Here is a 25,315-nt window from a genome sequence, read left to right as displayed (position 1 = left end):
AGTACTGTCAGTCTTACTTAAATTTCTTGATGACCTCCGCGGTAAAACAGTCCAAAAGGACATGTCATATCCCTGTGTGCGCAACTTTGACTGGTGAAATCGATATCCTTATATTTTCAGGTTTCCTCCAGTGCTCTCGGTGAAGGATGAGAGAGATGGCAGAAAACAGCTCAACACCACACAGGGGAGAGATGAGCGCGATAGATACGTCCTATATCTCTCTCGTGTCACAAAGCTGGCTAACTAAAAAAATTGTCAACTTTGCAACTACGTATCTGTGCCGCTCGCATGACTGTGTGTGTGTGTGTGTGTGTGTGTGTGTGTGTGTGTGTGTGTGTGTGTCGCAGCCTCTGCGTGGATAGTCTTCATTTATTAAATAATTTTTAATGTTTCAGTTGCTTTTTACTAATATTTATTAATCACAACATCCTTCCGTAGCACCCTTCTATCATCAGATCCATTATAGTTATATTCGTATTACGTTAGTCTGAAGTGTGATAAGGGTTATTTACAGGATGTGCCAGTGACGTTATGGACCGAAATCTAACACTGTACAGAATAACACAGTTATGTTAGTATGTAACTTAGTTGCATGTTTAATTAATTTCATTAGTTAGCAGGGCCGAAATGCGCCCTCCAAATAAATATCAGTAGAAAATGACTGAAGCAGTAAAAATTGGTTCATAAATTTATAATTAACAGCCAACTGAAGGAAAAAAAATGTTTCCACCCGAGATCGAACCGCGGGTCTACCGTGCTTTTTCCCATGAAGAACTACCACCAATACTTATCAAATAAACACAGTCACAGTTTTTATTATAGGAAGGCGGGAGCGGCATGAGGGGGGGGGGGGGTCGTAACTCGAGGCTCCGCTTCGGCCATCCTAGCACGAATCACATCCAGACCCAAACTTCCAGATGTCGTCGTCCAGAAAGAACATATTTATTGATAGCAGATGACCTGGTATTGGTGAATAAATACGAAATAACAGAGCCTGTGTTACTAAGAAGTACGTTGCAATGTCACTTCGGAACATGCATACATGTCCGAAATAAACTGCATCAGAGTGTCAATGACGTGATACAGGATTTTGGAGGGACATAATTAAAACAATGGAGCTTTTCGTTGAGATGGAATCTGAAGATTTTTCAATCATCAACTGTCTCCTCTGAATACGAAAATATTTTGTTGACTCTGACTTATGTAGGGAGAAAGATCATCGTTATAAAATAAGGGAAATAAGAGCTCGCGCGGAAGGATATAGTTGTTTGTTTTCTCCGCGCGCTGTTCGAGACTGGAATAATAGACAATTATTGTAAAGGTGGTTCGATGAAGCACTTAAGTGTAACTTGCAGAGAATTCAAGTAGACGTGGATGTGGATGTAGATGTACCTCTTAGTAACACCGACACTACTGTTTCGTAATTCTGTATAACATGGATGAATTTATTCCTTTATTGCCTGACCTTTATAATTACGGTGTAGCTGACATGCATCATTATGTATGCAATTTTTACAAGTTCTACCATAGTTATCTCAAGCTCATTAATGCTTCAGGGCTGCCAAATCAGCTCAAGTTTATTTGGCTTCAAGAAAATTCGTCAGAATCAGACAGACATCGTCAGAACTGAATTTTCTGAATCCAGAAGAAGGTCCCTAACTTCAAGAAATGATTAAAAAAAACACGATTCATTAGGGTCAATAAACACACGAAACGTTAACCGGCGCCATTATTAAAACACATTTTTTTCCATTTCATTTCTTGCAAATTTAAAAGCCTGTCAACTTGCATTTCAAAATGGGTCTTACAGTTTATAGTTTTCATCATGTGACAGCATGTAAGCAACGTGATAATAATGAGTTAAAAAGAACGTTAAAAAAACAGAAACGGAAGATGTTAAGTGAAAATGTTAGGAATTAACAAGAGAATAAAAGAAGAATAGGAGAGCACAGATAAAGTGGTTGCCAGGCATCATCAACGATCGGATAGGAAAAGCTCAGAATTGCATCGAGGCCTTTACTTTCGGTTTGACATTACAGGGTCTATATGGGGTGTCCCGCCTAACTCTACCACCTCATATTTCCGAAACAAAATGGGAAAAATACAATCGGCCAGGGATGCACCTACTTCAGGGGCTCACTCAATGGGCAAGATTGCACACTCCATAAACGTAAATGAACATCACTTTCAACACAAAGTTACATTTCCTTAAACAGCACATGTACGTCTTTTATAATAAAAAGCAGAGGTATAGTTATTGACGGCAGGCTTGGTTTCACTGTTCTAAGCCTCGTACCTTCTGAAAGACGCAGACTTTAAAAGCTGGCAACAGCGCCACAGGTTCTCCCATGATGCAAAGAGCAAGGGTAGCCTACAGTAGCCTTGAGGACAGTGCAGACAATCGGCATTACTGCATTATGACAGGAAGTGTGGCACCGTTTCCGTTATTTAAATCCAAAGTACTGCAGAAAGTATAAGCTTCACAGTAGTGAAACCAAGTCTGCCAGCACTAATTGTACCTATAGTTTTCATTTCTGTAGAAAAAACATATACGTGCCATTAGAAAAAGCCTAGCTTTGTGTTGAAACTGATGTTTCTTTACATTTATGGATTGTTCATTCGTGCCCATTGTGCGAGCCTTTGACACAGGTGCAACACTGGACAATTGCATTTTTCACATTTTGTTTCGTGTTGGAAATATATGAGGTGGCAAAGTTAGGTGCGTCACACTGTATATAATTTGTGTATTAGGAGTTAGGTCCCAAAATTAATTATTATTTTTAAGTGACTCCTTGGCAACAACAGCCGACCACCGTTTATTATTAAATACACTTGAAGGACAATTATTACAGTAGTTATTACTGTCAGTGCTTATGGGGCTTGCCAGGAAAGCAGTTCCCGGAATTGGGTCACCGAGTTAGGCAGTTCTGACCAGCATTTTCTTCATTTGCAAGTTTATATATACACCTGTATCTCTAATATTATTCTTAGTATTTATTTAGTTTTGTAGCTCCGCTTGTGTTGTATGTTGCCGTGTCTTAGTATGTGTCTGCCTCATCTTCTGTATCACTTCATGATGTTACATTTAGGCTTCATTACTACTGTCATTTGCACAGGTACACTCTGTTAGCAGGCGGAATTCGCTGGCGAATGAAATTCAAGCCCCTTTTACACTATCGACTTTCTTGTCTCAGTTGACTACCCCAGACACGTGAGTCTACTGCAGCGCCCCTGGCGTTTTATTCCTGTACTGTGTGTCGTCTGTTGCGAGTGGTCATTACTGTTTACACGTCGGCGCCAAAACAGTGTGTTGGGAGAACTGACTGCTGAGCAGTATGGTATACGAACGGTGAAGGTTAAGTCGTGAGGGACTATCTTTTTTACGAAAAATCGAAATATGCCAGCAAAATATAACAATAAGTAATGACAATATAGTTTAATAATGATCAAAGCAGAATTCGTAGTGGAAGTCCTTGCCAAAGGTCATGTGATTAATTATCTACATTCCTGATAACTGAAAGAATAGGAAAAGCGTCATCCAAACATTTCAAAACATATACGAGGGCTGCTCGGAAGGTAAAGGCCGATTGGTCGCGAAATGGAAATCACTGTGAAAAAAATGTTTTATTTGCAACATTTAACTGTACCCTCCAGCTACTTCCCCACATACTCACCGCTCCGACATAGACATTTATCGTAGTCTTGTACCAACTTTCCAAAACCCTCGTCATAGAATGCACCCACCTGTGCTTCCCGCTAATTCTCTATGCTTGTTTGGCGCTCGTTGTCATAGCGAGCGGTTCATCTGAGCAGAGATGAAAATCAGTGGGAGCCAAGTCCGGGCTGTTTGGTGGGCAATCGAAGACTTCCCATCGAAAACGCTGCAGGAGCGTGTTCGTTGCCCCTGCAGTGTGCTGCCAAGGACTGTCATGAAGAAGGACATGCATGACAGTTAAGTTACGTGGGCAGCATGAGATCACGCGAAATCTCACGGGTGTCACCCACACTTGGCGGGAGACACTATTTTCTAGGCATCTTCATGTGCTCACCGTGCACCCAGAACTGCAAACAGTGATGTGGCGCCGTCGAGCGGCCTGCTAGAGACACTGCCCAACACATCCGTGCAAAGCTTCATCGAATTTTCACTGTGGCTTCCCTTTCACACTTGATCGGACCTTACTTTCCGAATAGCTCCCGTATACACTTGCAAACACATCAAACAATATCTAGAAGGCAGTAAATACCGCCCTTTTCTTTACACTTTGTATCTTATTTTCTTGCTGAGTACCAAATAACATCGAAAGTTATGTTTCTAACCAAATAATTCTAACATTTCCACTGTTGAAATAATTTTCATTAAAACATGTTTATCTATTTAGAGTTTTATTTATGCACATTGCAGATATTTTCTCAAGTTTTTTTTGCTGTCGGATATTTCATCTATCTCGTGGGAGAAGGCTAGTAGGAAAAACACCACGATTTTGTGTAAGTTTTCAGTGTGTCACGGCAGCATAAAACCCATTTCTATAACAGGAGTGGGAGCGGAGAGCGGCCAGTATAGGTTAACTTCCCATGTTAGCAGCGTGCAGGATACTCGGAATTAAATCTTCTCACTCGGCACAATCTCTAGATCATTGGCGTCATAGACACATTCGCGTCGTGGTTTGTTACTGATTCACACGCACGCACAAAGCGCGCACCTACCCTGAGTAATCGGTTTTGACCAGAAAGTCACTAGTGTAAAACGGGCTTTATACAAGTGGCATGCGGGTGCGCGTTATGTGGAACAGTGGTCGGGCAAGAATGGTAGTGTCTCACGTTCGAACAGAACATACCTTGAATGAGATTTTCACTCTGCACCAGAGTGTGCGCTGATATGAAACCTCCTAGCAGATTAAAACTGTGTGCAACACCGAGACTCGAGCTCGGGACCTTTGCCTTTCGCGGGCAAGTGCTCTACCATCTGAGCTACCCAAGCGTGAGTTGTGCTTGGGTAGCTCAGATGGTAGAGCACTTGCCCGCGAGAGGCAAAGGTCCCGAGCTCGAGTCTCGGCGCTGCACACAATTTTAATCTGCCAGGAAGTTTCAGAACATAGCTGCGCGGGATTAGCCGAGCGGTCTAATGTGCTACAGGCATGGACTGCGCGGCTGGTCCCGGCGGAGGTTCGAGTCCTCCCTCGGCATGGGTGTGTGTGTTTGGCCTTAGGATAATTTAGGTTAAGTAGTGTGTAAGCTTATGGACTGATGACCTTAGCAGTTAAGTACCATAAGATTTCACACACATTTGAACTCTTTTTTTCAGAACATACCTTGCCTATAAGCTTTGTAGCAGACTGGTTTCATGCTGTCCTCAGTTTTCTCCGTATCTACACAACTTCTACCTCCAACATCTTTTACAGTCTGTCTACGTCTGCTACATTCCCCTTAACCTCTCCATCCAGTGCCTGGTTAAAGATGATCCCTGACTGTATCAGCAGATGTCCCACTAAACTACGAGGATAATCAACAGCTTTTAATTGAAAGTTCCTTTCTTCCGTGCCACTGGGTTCCCGTGGTGTCACGTTGAATCATCCTGTTGGCGCAGTCCGGCACACGAGAGCAGTTATGTGAGGTACCGCCACAAGGAATTAACGGGAAACACTTATTGGCGCGCCAGGACTGATTTTCCGCAGTGCCGCACTGTCCAGTCTCTCTAAATACGGGTCGGTAGTTTTGCTTTGACTCACGAGAGACGGTTAAAAATTCTCTCTTCACAATTCAGAGGAGATGGGAGAAGGAAAGCAGCAATCGGTTAGCTGGATGGTACTAGTGGAGCTGTTGTGCAATTTCAATTAATTCACAAGCAAGTAAGGTGGTTAATTTATAATATTACAAACCTAGATCGCTTGATATGAAATAGTTTATTTCGTGACATTTCGACCGCAACTAGTTGTCATCGTCAGATTCTCGGATCTCCCAGGAATATAATTACACATGTCTTGTTGACATGCTGAGAACATGCTCATTCATGATAATACAGCTGCACACTGGTTTATTATTAGAGCGTGTTCTCAGTTTTTCGACGAGACTGATGTGTAATTATATTTCTGGGAGATCAGAGAATCTCAGTATGACAAAATGTTCAAATGTGTGTGAAAACTTAGGGACTTAAGTGCTAAGGTCATCAGTCCATAAGCTTACACACTACTTAACCTAAATTATCCTAAGGACAAACACACACACACCCATGCCCGAGGGAGGACTCGAACCTCCGCCGGGACCAGCCGCACAGTCCGAGTACGACAAATAATTACTGACAAGTATCTGAGTACAACAAATAATTACTGACGACACTCGTCTTGAAATAAACTATTTCACATCAAGCGATCTTGGTTTCCAATACTGCAAATTACAACACTAGATCGCCCCAACATATGTAAATTATAATGTGGTTAAGTAATTTGTCCCTTGCACAGGCGATGTGGATTTGTTAACCCACTTGTGGGAGGGGCTCGTGTGCTGTAATTACTCTGGTAGTGAGGTATAAGGTAAACCCACCCTACCACCGTTACTGAACACAATAACAAGATAAATTTGACATTGAAAAACAAGTACCAGAAGTTTATTACTGTGTTTAACTACGAGTAGATCTGTGAACTACCAAAACATGCTCACTACTTTTGCATTAACGCCTAGCTGCGGGAAAAGGCTACTCTGATGTCGAATAAAAGAATACAAATGGCACATACACAAATCATAAAAAAGGAAAAACTAGATGCAGCGAAATGCACAACTGCAGCCTGTTATCCGCTTTAAGAAAGGCCCAACGCGAGGAAGAATTGACGTATGCCGCAAGGCAGAATAATGACGAAACGGCTCACCTCACGAATGCTTTTCACATGTCGGGGCCCACGTAACTCGACTCAAGTCTGCGAAAAACATAAGCCGGCCGCGGTGGTCTAGCGGTTCTAGGCTCTCAGTCCGGAACCGCGCGACTGCTACGGTCGCAGGTTCGAATCCTGCCTCGGGCATGGATGTGTGTGATGTCCTTATGTTAGTTAGGTTTAAGTAGTTCTAAGTTCTAGGGGACTGATGACCACAGATGTTAAGTCCCATAGTGCTCAGAGCCATTTTTTTGAAAAACAGAGAAAAAATTAGGACCAAAACGGGAGGCTGGCGGTTCTATAGACTCGCGGTTCTAATTTCCTGTCGAGACAGGCGCCCACCACCTGGCTCCACAGCCAACACAAGTGGGGGCGACAAGAAAGAACACAATTCCACGTTGCGGACAGAAAGCCATTTACGACTCTACTAGTCTTTCCCAACTTGAAAAGTAACTTTCTTGATCATTATTGATCAGAAAATTGCCAACTTCAGTTACGCACACAGTCCCACAGGGTCACTTCTCCAAGACCGCTGACAGAACTCCCGTGCTTGCGGGCTCCAAACCGTACGACAGAACTGTTCAACAGTCAGGCATTTCGACCGATCAGACTCACGAGGAGAACACGACATGTGCCATAACCCGATTTCCCAGAAACTTCGTTCAGAAAAAGAGGAGCCAAAATAAACGCACACGTGTCTCAGCTTATCCGTAGATACTCGACAGTTTCTGAGAAAACGACGGTCAAAGTTTTCTCCGTAAAATAGACGGCCTTGAAAACACGATATTCTCAGCCGAAATGGTGGCACAGTGGCTCACTCGGGAAAGTAATGTGGTAAACACTGCTGAATACTTCAGGCACTGTTAATAATTTCGCGGCAAAACACGCGTAACGGATCACTTAATCGAAAACTGGCGTTTGCAGTAGATTATGAATGAAGATGCAATACAGTAAATTCACCCGAAACAATTTCGAAGAATTTTCCCATTCACTTATTGTTATTTTTTAATCAATTCACCAGACATATAATTAGTTGACGAAGAGCAACAATGTCGTTTCAAAAGTGAGAACCACAGCACTAGCCACCGTGGTACCGTGTCGGTTAAAATATTTACTAGCTGAAAGGCATATAAACTGTTGTGAATCGGCAGGAGCCAATTCACGGAGTTTGGAGGAAGCCGAAAGGCACGCGTTTAAGCTCAAGCAAACTGGCGTGAGGTCTGGAACAGGACAATGTAATTAATATAGCCAATAAGGTACGTTGCTGCTGGAATACTTAACTTTAATCCATAATTGGTGTACATCGCTCTTGACGGTACATGTTTTACAATCTCCATATTAACTGGTAATGGCGCCTTGCTAGGTCGTAGCAAATGACATACCTGAAGGTTATGTTAACTATCGTCTCGGCAAATGAGAGCGTATTTGTCAGTGTAGCATCGCTAACAAAGTCTGCTGTACAACTGGGGCGAGTGCTAGGACGTCTCTCTAGACCTGCCGTGTGGCGGCGCTCGGTCTGCAATCACTGACAGTGGCGACACGCGGGTCCGACGTATACTACCGGACCGCGGCCGATTTAAAGGCTACCACCTAGCAAGTGTGGTGTCTGGCGGTGACACCACATAAACTACCTCGAAACTTTGACCGCCGTTTTCTCAGAAACGTGCGACTACCTACAAATAAGTGGAAACACCTCTTCGCCATTCTGACCTCTCTTCCACTGAGCAAGTTTGTGAAATTAAGATAATGTTCTCCTCGTTAATAGCCGCATGCAAACTGCAATTGCGTAAGGCACTGCTCCCTGGCAGGAGGGTCAGAAACTTATTTTCTTGTAGCTGGTGGAAAACACCTGCTGTTCTTGGAGGATCACTCGCCCTTGAGCCAGCAGCGTAGACGTCGACCACAGCCCCTTTATGTGGGTTAAAGAGATCAGACCACGAAGCGCAGGGTGGGGACCACTTCTCTCCTCAGAATACCGACCCTAATGTAGACAACGGCCAACACGGTCGCGGCCACGAAACCGTATGTCACTGCCTCGAAAAAATTAAAGTTACGTAATCAACACTGCGGAACATATTGTGCGGGCAATATACACAAATACCACTAAAGGTTCAAATGGTTCAAATGGCTCTGAGCTCTATGGGACTTAACATCTGATGTCATCAGTCCCCTAGAACTTAGAACTACTTAAACCTAACTAACCTAAGGAAATCCCACACATCCATGCTGGGGGCAGGATCCGAACCTGCGACCGTAGCGGTCGCGCGGTTCCAGACTGTAGCGCCTAGAACCCCTGGGCCACCCCGGCTGGCCACTAAAGGTATTTGCAAAATGATACCATTCTACGACACCAATGTCAGGAGCTACGACATCATAAACACTGATACGTGTTGAAAAATTGCTTTTGCTTAAAATGGAGTACAAATTAACCAGTGTTTCATAATGAGATCACTTAGCGACGTCCAACAAACTTTGTGCATCTTTAAACTTTTCTAAACTTTTTCTGATTTACACTCTGAACGTGAAATTTTTAACACACAAACACATTTGGCAAAGTTATCAGACGTTTGAAGTTGTTTTACTCATGGCCTGCAATTGAAAAAGTGTCATGATGATCCTTCCATCCCAAAAGATTCCGGACTAGTTCCCCATTCGGATTTGCGGGAGAAGACTGCCAAGGGTCAGGTGACCACGAGAAAAAGATTGCCCAGCCAAAGAAAGTAGAACGTTCTACTAGTCGGGGTGTATAACGTCAGGAGTCTGAACGTGGTAGGGAAGCTAGAAAATCTGAAAATTGTAAGGCCCGCTCTAGATCTAGTGGGGATCAGTGACGTGAAATGGAAAGAAGACACGGATTTCTGGATGGATGGTTCAAATGGCTCTGAGCACTATGGGACTCAACTGCTGAGGTCATAAGTCACCTAGAACTTAGAACTGCTTAAACCTAACTAACCTAAGGACATCACACACATCCATGCCCGAGGCAGGATTCGAACCCGCGACCGTAGCGGTCGCGCGGTTCCGGACTGTAGCGCCTAGAACCGCTTGGCCACTCCGGCAGGCCTGGATGGATGATTAGAGCGTAATATCTACAGCAGCAAACAATAGTATAACGGGAGTAGGGTTCGTTGCGAATAGGAAGGTTGGGCGGAGTGTGACTTACTGTGAACAGTTCAATGATAGGGTTATTCTCATCAGAATCGACAGCAAACGAACACCGACAACAATAGTTCAGGCATACATGCCGGCGTCGCAAGCCAAAAATGGAGGGACAGAGAAAGTATACGAGGAGAGTGAAGAGGTAATTCAGTACGTAAAAGAAGATGAAAATCTAATAGTCATGTGGGATTACAATGCAAATGCAGAGGAAGGAGTAGAAGAAAGGGTTATGGGAGAATCTGGACTTGGTACTAGCAATGAGACAGGAGGAAGACTAATGAGTCTTGCAATAAATTCCAGATCGCCGGGAGATACGGGAAGCTTCCAGTTAGATTATATCATGGCCAGGCAGAGATTCCGAAATCAGATATCGGATAGTAAGGCATACCCCGCGGCAGATATAGACTAAGATCACAATTTGGTCATGATAAAGAGTAGGTCGAAGTTAAAGAGACTAGTCAGGAAGAAGCTGTTTGAAAAGAAGTGGAATACGGAAGTACTAAGGAATGAAGAGATGCGCTTGAAGTTCTGTGGGGCTATAGATACTGCTATAACGAAAAGCGCAGTAGGCCAATTCAGTTGAAGAGGAATAGACATCTCTAAAAATGGCACTCACGGAAGTTGGAATGAAATACTTCAGTTGATCGTTGAAAGAAGAAAGTACAGAAACGTTCACGGTAATTCAGGAGTACAGCAATAAGTCACTTATGAATGAAATAAAAGGGAAGTGCAGGGACGTTAAGAAGAAATGGCTGCATGAAAAATGTGAATACATCGAAAAAGAAATGGTTGTCGGAAGGACTGATTCAGCTTATAGAAAATCCAAAACAACCTTAGGTGAAGTTAAAAGAAAGCGAGGCAACATTACGAGTGCAGTGGGAATTCCACTATTAAATTGCAGAGGAAAGACAGGATAGGTGGAAAGAGCACACTGAATGCCTCTATGAGGCGGAAGACTTGTCTGACAACGTGATAGACGAAGAAACAGGAGGTGATTTAGAAGAGAGAGGAGATCCGATATTAAAATCAAACTTTAAAAGATCTTTGGAGGACTTAAGATCTAATGGGGCAAAAGGGATAGATAATATTGCATCAGAATTTCTTAAATCAGTGGGGGAAGTGGCAATGAAACGACTATTCACGTTGGTGTGTAGAATATATGAGTATGACGATATACTGGTCATGGACTGTACGGCTGGTCCCGGCGAAGGTTCGAGTCCTCCCTCGGGCAGGGGTGTGTGTGTTTGTCCTTAGGATAATTTAGGTTAAGTAGTGTGCAAGCTTAGGGACTGATGACCTTAGCAATTAAGTCCCAAAAGATTTCACACACATTTGAACATTTTTGAACAATATACAGTCTTTCGGAAAAACATCATCCACACAATTCCGAAGATCGTAAGAGCTGACAAATGCAAGAATTATCGCACTATCAGCTTAACACCTCATGCATCCAAGTCGCTGACAAGATTAATATACAGAAGAATGGATGTCTTAGATGACCAGTACTTTGGCTTTAGGAAAGGTAAAGGCACCAGTGGGGCAGTTCCGAATTTGCGGCTGATAATGGAAGCAAGACTAAAGACAAATCAAGAGGCATTCACTGGATTTGTCGACCTGGAAAAAATCGTTCGACAATGTCAAGTGTTGCAAGATATTCGAAATCCTGAAAGAAACAGAGATAAGCTATAGGGAAATAAAGGTAATATACAACATGCACAAGAGCGAAGAGGCAACGGTAAAACTGGAATACCAAGAATGAAGTGCACGGATTAAAATGGGTGTGAGACAGGAATGCAGTCTTTCGCCCCTGCTGCTCAGTCTATACATCGAAGGAGCAATGATGGAAATAAAAGAAAGATTCAAGAATGGGATTAAAATTCAACGCGAAAGGATATCATTGATAAGAATCGCTGATGACATTGCTGTATCAGTGAAAGTGAGGAATAATTACAGGATCTGCTGGTTGGTATGCACAATCTAATGAGTACAGAGTATGGACCGGGAGTCAATCGAGGAAAGACGAAAGTAATGAGAAGTAACAGAAATGAGAACAGCGAGACGCTTAACATCAGGTTTGGTGATCGCGAAACAGATTAAGTTATTGAATTCTGCTGTCTAAGGAAAACATGTAGCCCATGACGGACGGAGCAAAGGGCCAAGAGAAGTCTACTAGTATCGTACATTAATTTGAGATTCAAAAATGGTTCAAATGGCTCTGAGCACTATGGGACTTAACTTCTAAGGTCATCAGTCCCCTAGAACTTAGAACTACTTAAACCTAACTAACCTAAGGACATCACACACATCCATGCCCGAGGCAGGATTCGAACCTACGACCGTAGCGGTCGCGCGGTTCCAGACTGTAGCGCCTAGAACCGCTCGATTAATTATAGAAAGAAATTTCTGAATATATACGTTTGGAGCACAGCATTGTATGGCAGTGAGAAATGAACTGTGGGAAAACCAGAAAAGAATAGAATCGAAGCATTTGACATGTGGTGCAACAGAAGAATATTGAAAATTAGATAGACTGATAAGGTAAGGAATGAGGAGGCTCTGCACAGGTTCGGAGAGGAAAGGAATCTGTGGAAAAAACTGAAAAGAAAAGGGACACGATGATAAGACATGTGTTAAGACATTATGGAATAACTTCCGTGGTATTAGCAGGAGCTGTAAAGGGCAAAAACTGTTGAGGAAGACAGAGATTGGGATACATCTAGCAAATAATTGAGGACGTAGGTTGCGAGTGCTATTTTACGATGAAAAAGTTGGCACAGTAGAGGAATTCGTGTCGGAACACATCAAACCAGTCACAATACTGATAACACCCCTCCCAAAAAAAAAAAAAAAAAAAAAAAAAAAAAAAAAATACAGTAGCAGCCAGCCACGATTGGTTCTGCCTGTCAGCGACGAAGCTAACTGATTAATTGTGGGTAGGCTTATCTTATACCTTTTTGCACAGGAAATTCATGTGTCACTTCTTCTTGGTAACAAAGTTATCAATCACCGTATCTTTAAATTTCTGATCGCTTGTAAGTTGTTTAAAAAGGTTTTTTCTATGGCAATTGTGTAGAGAGAACTTAAGACATCATTTGTCATTTTATTACGAAGGCAATTTTTAATTCTAGTTAGGGTGCACGTACTTCTTTCAGGAGAAGCTGTAGTGACAGGGAATGTAAGAACCAATTCGGTAAGCTTTTTGTTACTTTGTTATAAATGTTTTCAAAATCATTGTCCATTATGAATTTTGTCGTTTTTCGTTGGAGAACGGGTAAGAAGCGAAAAGTTTCACTGTTGGAAAATTTGATTTATAATTTCCAAAATGATTCTTATAAAACAACTCTATAAACTGAATATTCTGAAGATATACAAAACGCATTTCTATTTGCTGTATGATGTTATATAAGATCTCATGAGATAAGAGAAGTCTGGAAGTCACGCTCACTAACATTTATTTCGCTCTGAAATTTCGTGTTACAGTTTTCAGTGCATGAGGTCACAATTTTTTTTGAACTCATATCCTTTAATAAACTGATGATCGTCTTGATTTCAGTATTGCACATACTAACATGACTTTCAGTTTTGTGTTTAAAAAGTTCATAGAAATGGTTAATATATAGAAATATTTCTTGGTAAAGGCAAAGCAGGAAAAGGAATTGAGTGTTATTAAGAATGTTAAGCAAGCGAGGAGCACTGTCATACGACTCCGCATACGAGTCCTCATGATCTATGGTGATGTTTTGGAAAATGTCTCATATCATGATGTTTCAGGAATGTTGTCTGAACAGATCGTGGATTGAAATTCCGGCGTGTAGTATATGTCTGTGGCAATGTGAATCCTTTATTTCCTAAGAGCTGTGACCTCTTTGAGGACTTGCTAAAAACTGCATGGAGTGCTGCAAGACTGTAAATGAAAAGCCTAACTGCTTTGTATTTTTAGAACAATGTAATTGCACCATATTAATTAAGTTTATGAGCATAACACTGCAAAAAATGTACCTCGCGGACGTTTTTGGTTTAAAAAAGTTTTTGACATCACGTCTACATACCATTACTGAAGCTGTATCATATGTCTGGCTCACTATTTTGTCAGTAACTCCACATAATTTCTGATAAACCCTGAGCAGTGTTGTCACTAGAAATATTCCTAAAATCAATATATATTTTTATGAGGCCGTCTTGTGTACAAAATCTGAGAATAATAATCATTTGTGACTTACAAGAAACATCCAGTGTTTCACCGGCTTGTATTCCAACAAACGCACATGAACGTAACTCTTCTTTAATGCGATCATTAATGACATCGGTGAGGTCTTTGTTGTCGGAACTTTCATCTTCAAAGTGTTCTTACTTGCCCAAGACGCAAACATCATCGATTATGAATCTACTTTGTTTCACAATCGCATTATATCTTATGGCTGGAAATGTGGCTCCTTCAGAAAATGTATGTTCAGTTCGTCCATGACCCAAAAGGTGAAACTCTCTTGATTCTGAAGGTACCACCTTGAATTTTGGTGTTTCTTTGTTTTTCTGTCAAAATTTTTTACCGCTCATACTCCGAGAGAAGCCAGACCCACCAAACAAAATACAGTTCCCCACAGTCGTTTGATGAACAAAGTAAGAGCATATGGAATGTCAGACCAATTGTGTGATTGGATTGAAGAGTTTCTAGATAACAGAACGCAGCATGTCATTCTCAATGGAGAGAAGTCTTTCGAAGTAAGAGTGATTTCAGGTGTGCCGCAGGGGAGTGTCGTAGAACCGTTGCTATTCACAATATACATAAATGACCTTGTGGCTGACATCGGAAGTTCACTGAGGCTTTTTGCAGATGATGCTGTGGTGTATCGAGAGGTTGTAACAATGGAAAATTGTACTGAAATGCAGGAGGATCTGCAGCGAATTGACGCATGGTGCAGGGAATGGCAATTGAATCTCAATGTAGACAAGTGTAATGTGCTGTGAATACAAAGAAAGAAATATCCCTTATCATTTAGCTACGAAATAGCAGGTCAGCAACTGGAAGCAGTTAATTTCATACATTATCTGGGAGTACGCATTAGGAGTGATTTAAAATGGAATGATCATATACAGTTGATCGTCGGTAAAGCAGGTGCCAGACTGAGATTCCTTGAAAGAATCCTAAGGAAATGCAATCCGAAAACAAAGGAAGTAGGTTACAGTACGCTTGTTCGCCCACTGCTTGAATACTGCTCAGCAGTGTGGGATCCATACCAGATAGGGTTGATAGAAGAGATAGAGAAGATCCAACGGCGAGCAGCGCGCTTCGCGTTACGGAGATGATAGATAAACTCCAGTGGAAGACTCTGCAGGAGAGACGCTCAGTGGCTCGGTACGGGCTTTTTTTGAAGTTTCGAGAACATACCTTCACCGAAGAGTCAAGCAGTATATTGCTCCCTCCTACGTATATCTCGCGAAGAGACCATGAGGATAAAATCAGAGAGATTAGAGCCCACACAGAAGCATACCGACAATCCTTCTTTCCACGAACAATACCAGACTGGAACAGAAGGGAGAACCAATAGAGGTACTCAAGGTACCCTCCGCCACACACCGTCAGGTGGCTTGCGGAGTACGGATGTATATGTAGATGTAGATGTGTAAAAAATAAATTTGTTACAAACCAACAGGTAATCCAATGATACATCGCATACCAAGAAAAATGAAATTTTATGATTTGTTCCCGTCAACTATTTTCATGTGCAAGTGTGCGGTATTTATAACCGCTCTTTGATTCGTTAAGTCCAGCCTGAAAATGGTTTGTCATCTAAATCGCGAAATAAAGACACCAATGCTCCCTCTGCACAAGCCTCAATCAGATAATCACCTGCACTCACGAATTATACTACCAAAACAAGCTTTGTAAAACCAGGACAGAACAGCGCGCGAAATAACACAATTTCACGGCTGATCCGAGCCTCACTGCCATGACCCTGCGGCACACATGAGTGATTGCAGCCCTGCCGGCTGCCGCGTGAAGACAAGAGGCTATTTCTAGAAGCCTCCAGTGACCTGTTTAATAGGATAGCATGCACAATACAATGAACTCGGCAACTCACGGGTGGACCGAATGAAACTGCAGTAACTTACAAAATAAACCGGCATTGTTTTCAACGCATTGTTAAACTCTAACGCTACTCGCACTTTTTCTTCGAATTTTCGGGCAGTCTAAGGATCAAAAGCCACTGAAGAGCTTCGCCACTGCTGTCAGCGAGTCGCGTGGTGTGATCCGACCCCAGCCCGAAGCCAATCGCAGCACTGTTCCCGGGTGAAGGACTCACTGCAAGGCAATCGCATATCTGACACCGACCCTCGCCTCTGCAATGTGTCGGTCACGAAGCTGTTTCATTCGAACAAGACTGTCCGAAGAATTGCTGCTGGCAGCGCAGAACCTCGTAGAGAGCTAGTGCAGCTTTATGAGACGGCGGAACATCACAAGTGTTTCCTGGCACGCTAACTGCTTGACGTGTGAGGTATGTACCCTGCGTCTGACAGATGACCGGCCTTGGCGCCTTGTGTTGCGGTAGGTCCAGGACACTCCGCAGCTGGCGCGCAGGCGCACAGCACTGCCTTCCTGCACGTGGTTCTGCCGCTGGCCACGAGTGGCAGCACTGGACAGCGAATGGGTTGCGCTACTTCGTTGCAAACTCCTCACAAACGCGAGGTAGATTTTCTACTCGGACACTCTCTTTCCTCACCTCTTGCACGTGAGACAAACCAAAGGTAGTAACAGTGCTAACCCTCTGCCCACATCCTCCCCACCCTATTTATCCTCAGGCGGCTACACCAATATGACAAGATTCCAAAATCAAAATGTGAGACCCAGATCAGAAGTTGACATGAATCGACATTGGGGCGTGGCGGCTACAGTTTTTTTTTTTATCTCTCTCTTCCCGGTCACCTTTTTCACTGGCGCCCTGATAGGCAGCGCGAATTTAACTTGCACTTTTCGCAGATGATCCTTGAGTCAGAGTGTCTGAAATAGGCCGGCAGCGGATTGTGAAGTGAGAACGGAGAGGAGGGGCGCAGCGTAAGTGTATCACGCGTGGGTTTCTGCGCGCAACGATGCCTTCGGCCGTTAGTCCTGTTGGTGCCGAGATCGACTTGTCACTCCATTAGGTGCTGCCAATCACATTGCTGTATCGACAGTGTCCTCCTATGGGTATCGACAGTGTCCTCCTATGGCCTTCAGTGGATTTGCACTTCCCTGTTTATCCATGCTGTGCGGACCTGGACACTTGGAGTTTTGCCCTCATCATTTCCTCGTGTGCAAAGACCTTTCATGGAAAATTTTACGGTCAGTATCTCTCTGGCTGTGCTATCCATGCCTCTGTCTGCTGTTGGTGCCTTACGGATCACTGGAACATTTTAATTTATTGTGATTAATGTTGGCAGCAATCGTGTAAACCTTTGCATTTATTTCATTGGTGGAAATGTTGGCTGGAAATTAGTGACTGTCCCTACGTTGACGATGAAGTGTACCATTGAGACCTTTACCTGGTGTGGATTACCAAAGCCATACTCCGTTCAAATTCAGTGGTTTACTAATGACACTTAAATTTCCTGTCATGTGTACGACAGTTTGCTGTTTGAGTTTCAGTGTTTAATGAAGTTCCTTACTCGGTTTTCCTTTCTCGGTTTTATTAACTTGATCATGAGCTGTGTGGCATAATTCCTGTTTACTGAGTTTAAGATTTTGTAAGGTTTGTAGTTCTGTCTTTTAATTATTTTAGGGGGAATTCTCTGTGTTAAAGTGTGTGTTTTGAAACTAGGTTGTAGATGGTTGTTAAGCCTGAGGACTGAGTCAAAGGAACACTGTAGCGCGTACTCCTCAGGACGGGTAAGCTTGATCATTTATTTTTCTATATGTTTGATTCAAAGAGCCACCTAGCCGTGCAATTTTGGCTAAAGTTTGCTTAAGTTGTTTGGGGAGGCATTAATTATTATAATTTCATACGCCCTTAAGAGGTGTTTTAAGATCTACTTTCTTTAGGCAGTTTTTTTGGGAGTAATATTTACTACCTTATTTTATGATGAATTTTTTGGACTTTTAGCTTTGATAGCTCAAAAAAGTGGTGATTGTTGTCGATTTAATTTATATTTCTGTAGCATAGATCTCACCTATGTGGAGTTTGTTAGCAGCTCCTCTTAGCCTTCTGAAGTACGAGCCCGGCATTTCGGCGGCTGACGACCGCGAGGGCCTGTTGTGTTGCGCCCCTGCACGTGCCTTCCGGGTGTGTTTGAGGAGTGTCCGCTATTGCAACAGTGAAACTGTTCATCTTGCCTTCTTTAAGCTTAGCCTTTCCCTTCTTAAAGCTCTGATGTATTTGCTTCAACTTCTAAATATTCTGCCTAAAAGCCTAAGTGTGAGTGATGTTGTAATTAAATATGAGGTTAGATCATTTGCCTGATCAAATATTTGCGTATATAATTAGCGTGCTGACAAAATATAACGTAATTTCCGTTCTGATTGCTATCTCCTTAAAGTTCTATTTTTAATTATAACTCACTATTTTTTGCTTGAGAATAATTTGTTAATGTATCTGTTCTACGGATTTATCTGTGGTTAAAATTTAAAAACGCTTACTTTCATTTAACAACCTCTTACCTTCAGACGTCTTTTGTGATTATTATATTTCATATTGAGCTATCATGTGCATTGTAAATAAATGTGATGATTCAAAGGACAAATGATGCAAGAGTTGCGGATTCAGCGTTCCACGTGATTCTTTTCGTATCCCAATCTGTACCTTACGGTTGCAGACGTTTCGTGGAAACTTTTTTTAACACCAAATCTGTATAGTATATTTCTGTTAAACTAATGATCGCGCACTTTTACTTGGCCTGTGAGCGGAGGACGCTGGAAGCGTAAACCGCGATCGTCTCATAGCACTTTGGCTGCTGAGACAAGCCCCGCCCTCTTTCCCCAGAGCAGCAAGCTTATAGCGTATACAAGAAACAAATATGTAATGGATTAATGTGTTGCTGAAGTGACACGAAATTTTGTGCTGGGTCGTTGGAAGTACTAGGTAGGACCTCTTCGCTCGAAAAAAATGGTTCAAATGGCTCTGAGCACTATGGGACTTAACTACTGAGGTCATCAGTCCCCTAGAACTTAGAACTACTTAAACCTAACTAACCTAAGGACATCACACACATCCATGCCCGAGGCAGGATTCGAACCTGCGACCGTAGCGGTCGCGCGGTTCCAGACTGTAGCGCCTAGAACCGCTCGGCCACCTCGGCCGGCCTCTTCGCTCGTTTTTGTAAATAATATTAATAAATACTAAGCACAACTATGTACACAGATCAACACTGTATTCACAAGGGCGACTTATTTTTACAGCGGGCACAGCCGTTACGTAGCCAAGTTTGGCAATCAGCGTAAATGTTCAGGAGTGGTACGAAATCAGCGACTTCCACTGATGACAGAGGAGCGAAGTAAAAGCGTACTTGTATTATGCTACAACTACATACATCCTCGTATCGTTTTGTTAAAATTCGCACTAAAAATAGATCAAAATACCTTCCATTAATAATGCAGTAAATGTTTTACTGTTGTTACGTGAAAACACCATTTATTACTTTCGTATAACGTGACCTTTAATTAAGGTGGAAGATTATTATTACTTACACTGGTTACTTTTCACACTCAGCTGGCCTGAAAGTTTCGCCGTGAGTAGCTGCCGAAAAGTATGTTTTGTTATATTTTGCAGAAGAAAGTATGCCATTTAAGAGTTTGATACGAAGGATGTCCAGAAAGATGGTCCCGATTGATTGCGAAATGGAAACCACAGTGAAAATCAGAAATGTTTCATTTGTAACAGTTAGCTACACCTTCCAGCCTACTTCTCCAGGTAGTCGCCGTTCTGACTTAGACATTTGTCGTAGCGTTGTACCCACTTTCCAATACCCTCATCATAGAAGACAGCCACCAGCGCTTTCCGCCAATTCTCTACGCTGGCCTACAGCTCGTTTGCTGTGCCAAAATGTCTTCATAGCCAGCGGCTCATGTGAGCAGAGATGAAACTCAGAGGGAGCCAATTACGGGCTGTATTGTGGGTAACCAAACATTTCCAACTGAAAACGATGCAAGAGCATCTTCATTGCCCCTGCAGAATGCGGCTGAGAATTGCCTTGAAGCCGGCCGGTGTGGCCGTGCGGTTCTAGGCGCTTCAGTCTGGAACCGCGTGACCGCTACGGTCGCAGGTTCGAATCCTGCCTCGGGCATGGATGTGTGTCATGTCCTTAGGTTAGTTAGGTTTAATTAGTTCTAAGTTCTAGGGAACTGATGACCACAGATGTTAAGTCCCATGGTGCTCAGAGTCAATTGAACCAGTTGTCTTGAAGACGAAACCGCACGACAGTTATGTAATATTGGCTGCATAGCTTCAGGCGAAATTTCTCACCAGGTCCTCGTACCTGGCGGGAGACACTATTTTCAAGACATCTTTACGCGTTCACTGTGAGCACAGAAATGAGAAGAGCGATGTGATGCTATCTAGGGTCATACTAGAGACACTGTCCAACACATCTGTGCAAAGCTTTATCGGATTATTATAGTCGTTTCCATTTCGCGACCGATCGGAGATTACTTTCTGGATACCCTTCGTATTTCAAACGGAATTTTATAAAAACCACACATGAAGCAACCTGAAAATGAATCTCAAAATTAGTTTAGTTACTTCATTTACAGTTTCCTCACTAAACCAACACTGAGGTGCAAAAGTCATGAGATACCTCCTACCAGCGTGTCGGAGCACCTTTTGGTCATCGTAGTGCATGCAACAGCTCGACGTGACATGGACTCAACAAGTCTTTGGAAGTCCCCTGCAAAAACATTGAGCCATCTTGCCTCTTCAGCTGTTCATAATTGCGGAAGTTTTGCTGGTGCAGGATCATGTGCATAAACTAACCTCTCGATTACGTCCTATGAGTGTGCGATGGGATTCGGACTGGACGATCTGGGTGGCGACATCTCTCGCCCGAATTCTCCAGAATGTTCTGCAAACCAGTGGTGAGCAATTGTGACCCTGTGAGATGGTCAATTGCCGTAGGGACATGAATTCCGTTAATAGTTGCTAATGGTCTCCAGGTAGCAGAAAGTAAGTGTTTCCAATCAATGATTAGTTCATTAGGACCAGTCCCTTCCATGTAAACACAGCCCACATTACAGGGTGATTCAAAAAGAATACCACAACTTTAAAAATGTGTATTTAATGAAAGAAACATAATACAACCTTCTGTTATACATCATTACAAAGATTATTTAAAAAGGTTTTTTTTCACTCAAAAACAAGTTCAGAGATGTTCAATATGGCCCCCTCCAGACACACGAGCAATATCAACCCGATACTCCAACTCGTTCCACACTCTCTGTAGCATATCAGGCGTAACAGTTTGGATAGCTGCTGTTATTTCTCGTTTCAAATCATCAATGGTGGCTGGGAGAGGTGGCCGAAACACCATATCCTTAACATACCCCCATAAGAAAAAATCGCAGGGGGTAAGATCAGGGCTTCTTGGAGGCCAGTGATGAAGTGCTCTGTCACGGGATGCCTGGCGGCCGATCCATCGCCTCGGGTAGTTGACGTTCAGGTTTCATAACTAACCTTTTTCGTAGGACTCTCCATACAGTTGATTGTGGAATTTGCAGCTCTCTGCTAGCTCTGCGAGTCGATTTTCCTGGGCTGCAAACAAATGCTTGCTGGATGCGTGCTACATTTTCATCACTCGTTCTCGGCCGTCCAGAACTTTTCCCTTTGCACAAACACCCATTCTCTGTAAACTGTTTATACCAACGTTTAATACACCACCTATCAGGAGGTTTAACACCATACTTCATTCGAAATGCACGCTGAACAACTGTCGTCGATTCACTTCTGCCGTACTCAATAACACAAAAAGTTTTCTGTTGAGCGGTCGCCATCTTAGCATCAACTGACGCTGACGCCTAGTCAACAGCGCCTCAAGCGAACAAATGTACAACTAAATGAAACTTTATAGCTCCCTTAATTCGCCGACAGATAGTGCTTAGCTCTGCCTTTTGTCGTTGCAGAGTTTTAAATTCCTGAAGTTGTGGTATTCTTTTTGAATCACCCTGTATTATGGAGCCACTACCAGTTTTCATAGTAACTTGTTGACAACTTCGGTCCATGGCTTCGACGGGTCTGCGCCATGCTCGAACCCTACCATCAGATCTTACAAACTGAAATCTGGACTCATCCGACCAGGCCACGGTTTTCCAGTCGTCTAGCTCCAACCGAGCCCAGGAGAGGCGCTGCAGGTGATCTTGTACTGTTAGCAAAGGCACACGCGTCGGTCGTCTGCCTTAGCCCATCAACGCCACATTTAGCCACACTGTTCTAACTGATATGTTCGTCGTCCGTCGCACACTGACTTCTGTGACTATTGCACGCAGTGACGCTTGTCTTTTAGCACTGACAACTATGTACAAACGCCGCTGCTCTCCGTCAAGTGAAGGCGCTGCCTGTGGTGAGAGATAATGTGTGAAAATTGGTGTTCTCGGCACTCTATTGACAGTGTGAATCTAGAAACAGTGACGTCCTTAACGATTTCCGAAACAGAATGTCTCATACATCTAGCTTCAACTACCAATTTGAGTTCAAAGACCGTTAGTTTCCGTCGCGTGACCATAATCATGTCGAAAACCTTAACACACGAATCACAAGAGTACAAACGGCAGTTCGGCCAATGTCCTGCCCTTTCAAGCCTTGTGGTCGTGATACTACTGCCGTCTGTATATGTACACGTCGCTATCCCATGACCTGTGTCACCTTGACGTATTCTTCTGGTTAGTTCATTAAGCATTTGTGTTCGAGAATAATGTCTCTGCCGCAGCATCAGTGCCTGGTAGAGCTAGCACAAACGCAGTAATGAGCTACAAAATTCTTGCAGAAGTTATCTTGACATGAAAGGACCTTCAAAGTGATAGGCTTCGTTCACTTTTGTTCCGCGAAAAGAATGTCGTATTCCCTGCAGGGATTCCCACTTCAGTTCACGAAACAACTGTGTTATAGTCGCGTGTTGATCAACCCCACCGGTAACAAATCGAGCAATCCACCTCCGAACTGCATCTTTACCTTCCTTTAATTCAACCTGATGGGCTTCCCAAATACTTCAGCAGTACTCAAGCACGGGTAGAACTAGTTTTCTAAAGGTGGCCTCCTTTAGAGATCACACAATCATCCACACGTAACTGCAGGCTTGACAAGCATAGATGTGTTGAAAAATCGTGGGGTACGTCTATTGACCTAGGAGCAGACGTCAGAAGAAAGGTTCACTTAGACCCAACAATCAAAAAGCGTCGTAGGAGAAAAAAATAAATAAGTGGCTTTTACCTCGTTATTACCATGTTTTACGGAAAACACAGGCGGCGTTAAATGAATGTGAAAGCCGTTAATTTCCAGGCCAATAAATAATGTTCTACCCAGAAAATTCCCGAGAAACGATAAATGGAACACGTTTGGCTGTCAAAAAAGCAATGCGTGAATCCTTCAGTGGCTACCATAGCAGACTCTTCTCGAAAGACCTGTCACGAGACATATGTAAAGGCTACTATTGACTCCGAAGTTCCTTTCCAGACACTCACGGATGAAACAGAAACTGAAATCGAGAGCAGTAGAGCAAAACCAGAACTGATTCCGCCTACAAATATTTCTTTACAAACAAAAAAATTAAAAAAATCTCCAAGAGCATTGTCACAGTTTAATTCTCGCCCACTGCAAAGATAAGTGATATAGGTATTAATTTATTTACCGTTACAATCATACACACTGCGAACACTAAATTAGAGGTTTCGGCATTTACAAATCCAAGACAGATACCGTAATTCACAACAACCACCGAAGAAACTTCATTTCCTCAGCGGAGTGGACTACAGCATCTAAGATCTGTGGATTGGCGCTAACGGGCGAAACCGCTAATTTCGTATTGGGATTGTGTGTGATTTTGCCACAAAATAATACTGAACAACCCATGGCATACACAATGACTGAAACGTCATTGTTGCCAGCGGCGTTGAAAAAGAGCTGAAATCGCTAAAAGTGAACAAATCTCCAGGTCCTGGTTGAATACCTATCAGATTCCATACAGAATATGTGATTGTGTTAGCCGCTCCCCCCCCCCCCCCTCTCAACAATAGTCTCCCTGACAAGAAACGGCGTTGATTGGCAACTGGAGAAAGCGCACTACCTTTCTGCAGGAAGAAGAGTAGAAGTCGCCCATACAACTATCGTCCGCTATCATTGACACCTATCTGATGTAAAATACTTGATAACATTATGAGCTCAAGCGTTATAAGGTATCTCGAGCACAATGATCTGAACCATGCAAACCAGAAAAGATTCCGAAAACACTGTCATCCGAAACTCTCTCTTTTGTCACATGACATCCTGAATACCATGGATCTACCGTCTGATAGATGCAGTCTCCTTTTGACACCCAAAAGCATTTGACTCAATACCACACCGCACTTCCTGTAGAAATCACGGAACGGGTATGCCCCCAGAGAAGTGTGTTGGGACCATTACTGTTGATGATGCAATTAATGACTTGGAGACGATAATAATAGTAACAGAACAGTAACATCAAAGTTTTGCAGATGCATTTAGCTAGGTTGCGAAACATAATTAAATAGTCACTTTTCGAAACCACCTAAATGTCTCCCACTTCATCGCAGAAGTTCGAAATTTCGCTCAAAGGTGCCTACAACCTTCTTCTGTAATGGTACTAAAGCGTGGCGCCCTGCGATGTCACTCTCGGGATCGGCGATGTCTCAAAAAGCAAGGTATCGACACATGCGCAAAAAAGGTCATTTTAAGTGTAAGCTGAGTCAGTGGTAGAATGAAATTTTCACTCTGCAGCGGAGTGTGCGCTGATATGAAACTTTCTGGCAGATTAAAACTGTGTGCCGGGGCCGGGCCGAGACTCGAACTCGGGACCTTTGCCTTTCGCGGGCAAGTGCTCTACCAACTGAGCTACCCAAGCACGACTCACGCCCCATCCTCACAGCTTTACTTCTGCCAGTACCTCGTCTCCTGCCTTCCAAACTCCGCAGAAGCTATCCTGCATACCTTGCAGAACTAGCACTCCTGGAAGAAAGAATAGCTTCTGCGAAGTTTGGAAGGTAGGAGACGAGGTAATGGCGGAATTAAAGCTGTGAGGACGGGGCGTGAGTCGTGCTTGGGTAGCTCACTGAGTCAGTGCTGTTACATTGGTACTAAAATTTCACCAAAATTCTGCTCAACGCC

At 43.1% G+C, this 25,315-nt stretch overlaps 1 non-coding gene across 1 annotated transcript; it reads right to left on the bottom strand.

The window, feature by feature from the left end:
- Window positions 1–24,973: 24,973 nt before the first annotated feature.
- On the bottom strand, window positions 24,974–25,052 carry Trnas-cga (transfer RNA serine (anticodon CGA)). The gene has a single exon. It is a non-coding gene; the product is annotated as a tRNA-Ser (tRNA).
- Between the last annotated feature and the right edge of the window lie 263 nt (window positions 25,053–25,315).

Source organism: Schistocerca nitens, chromosome 7 (genome assembly GCF_023898315.1).
Source record: "Schistocerca nitens isolate TAMUIC-IGC-003100 chromosome 7, iqSchNite1.1, whole genome shotgun sequence".
Taxonomy (NCBI): domain Eukaryota; kingdom Metazoa; phylum Arthropoda; class Insecta; order Orthoptera; family Acrididae; genus Schistocerca; species Schistocerca nitens.
Note: the sequence above shows the minus strand (reverse complement) of the source record. Positions and strands in the feature narration are given on the sequence as shown.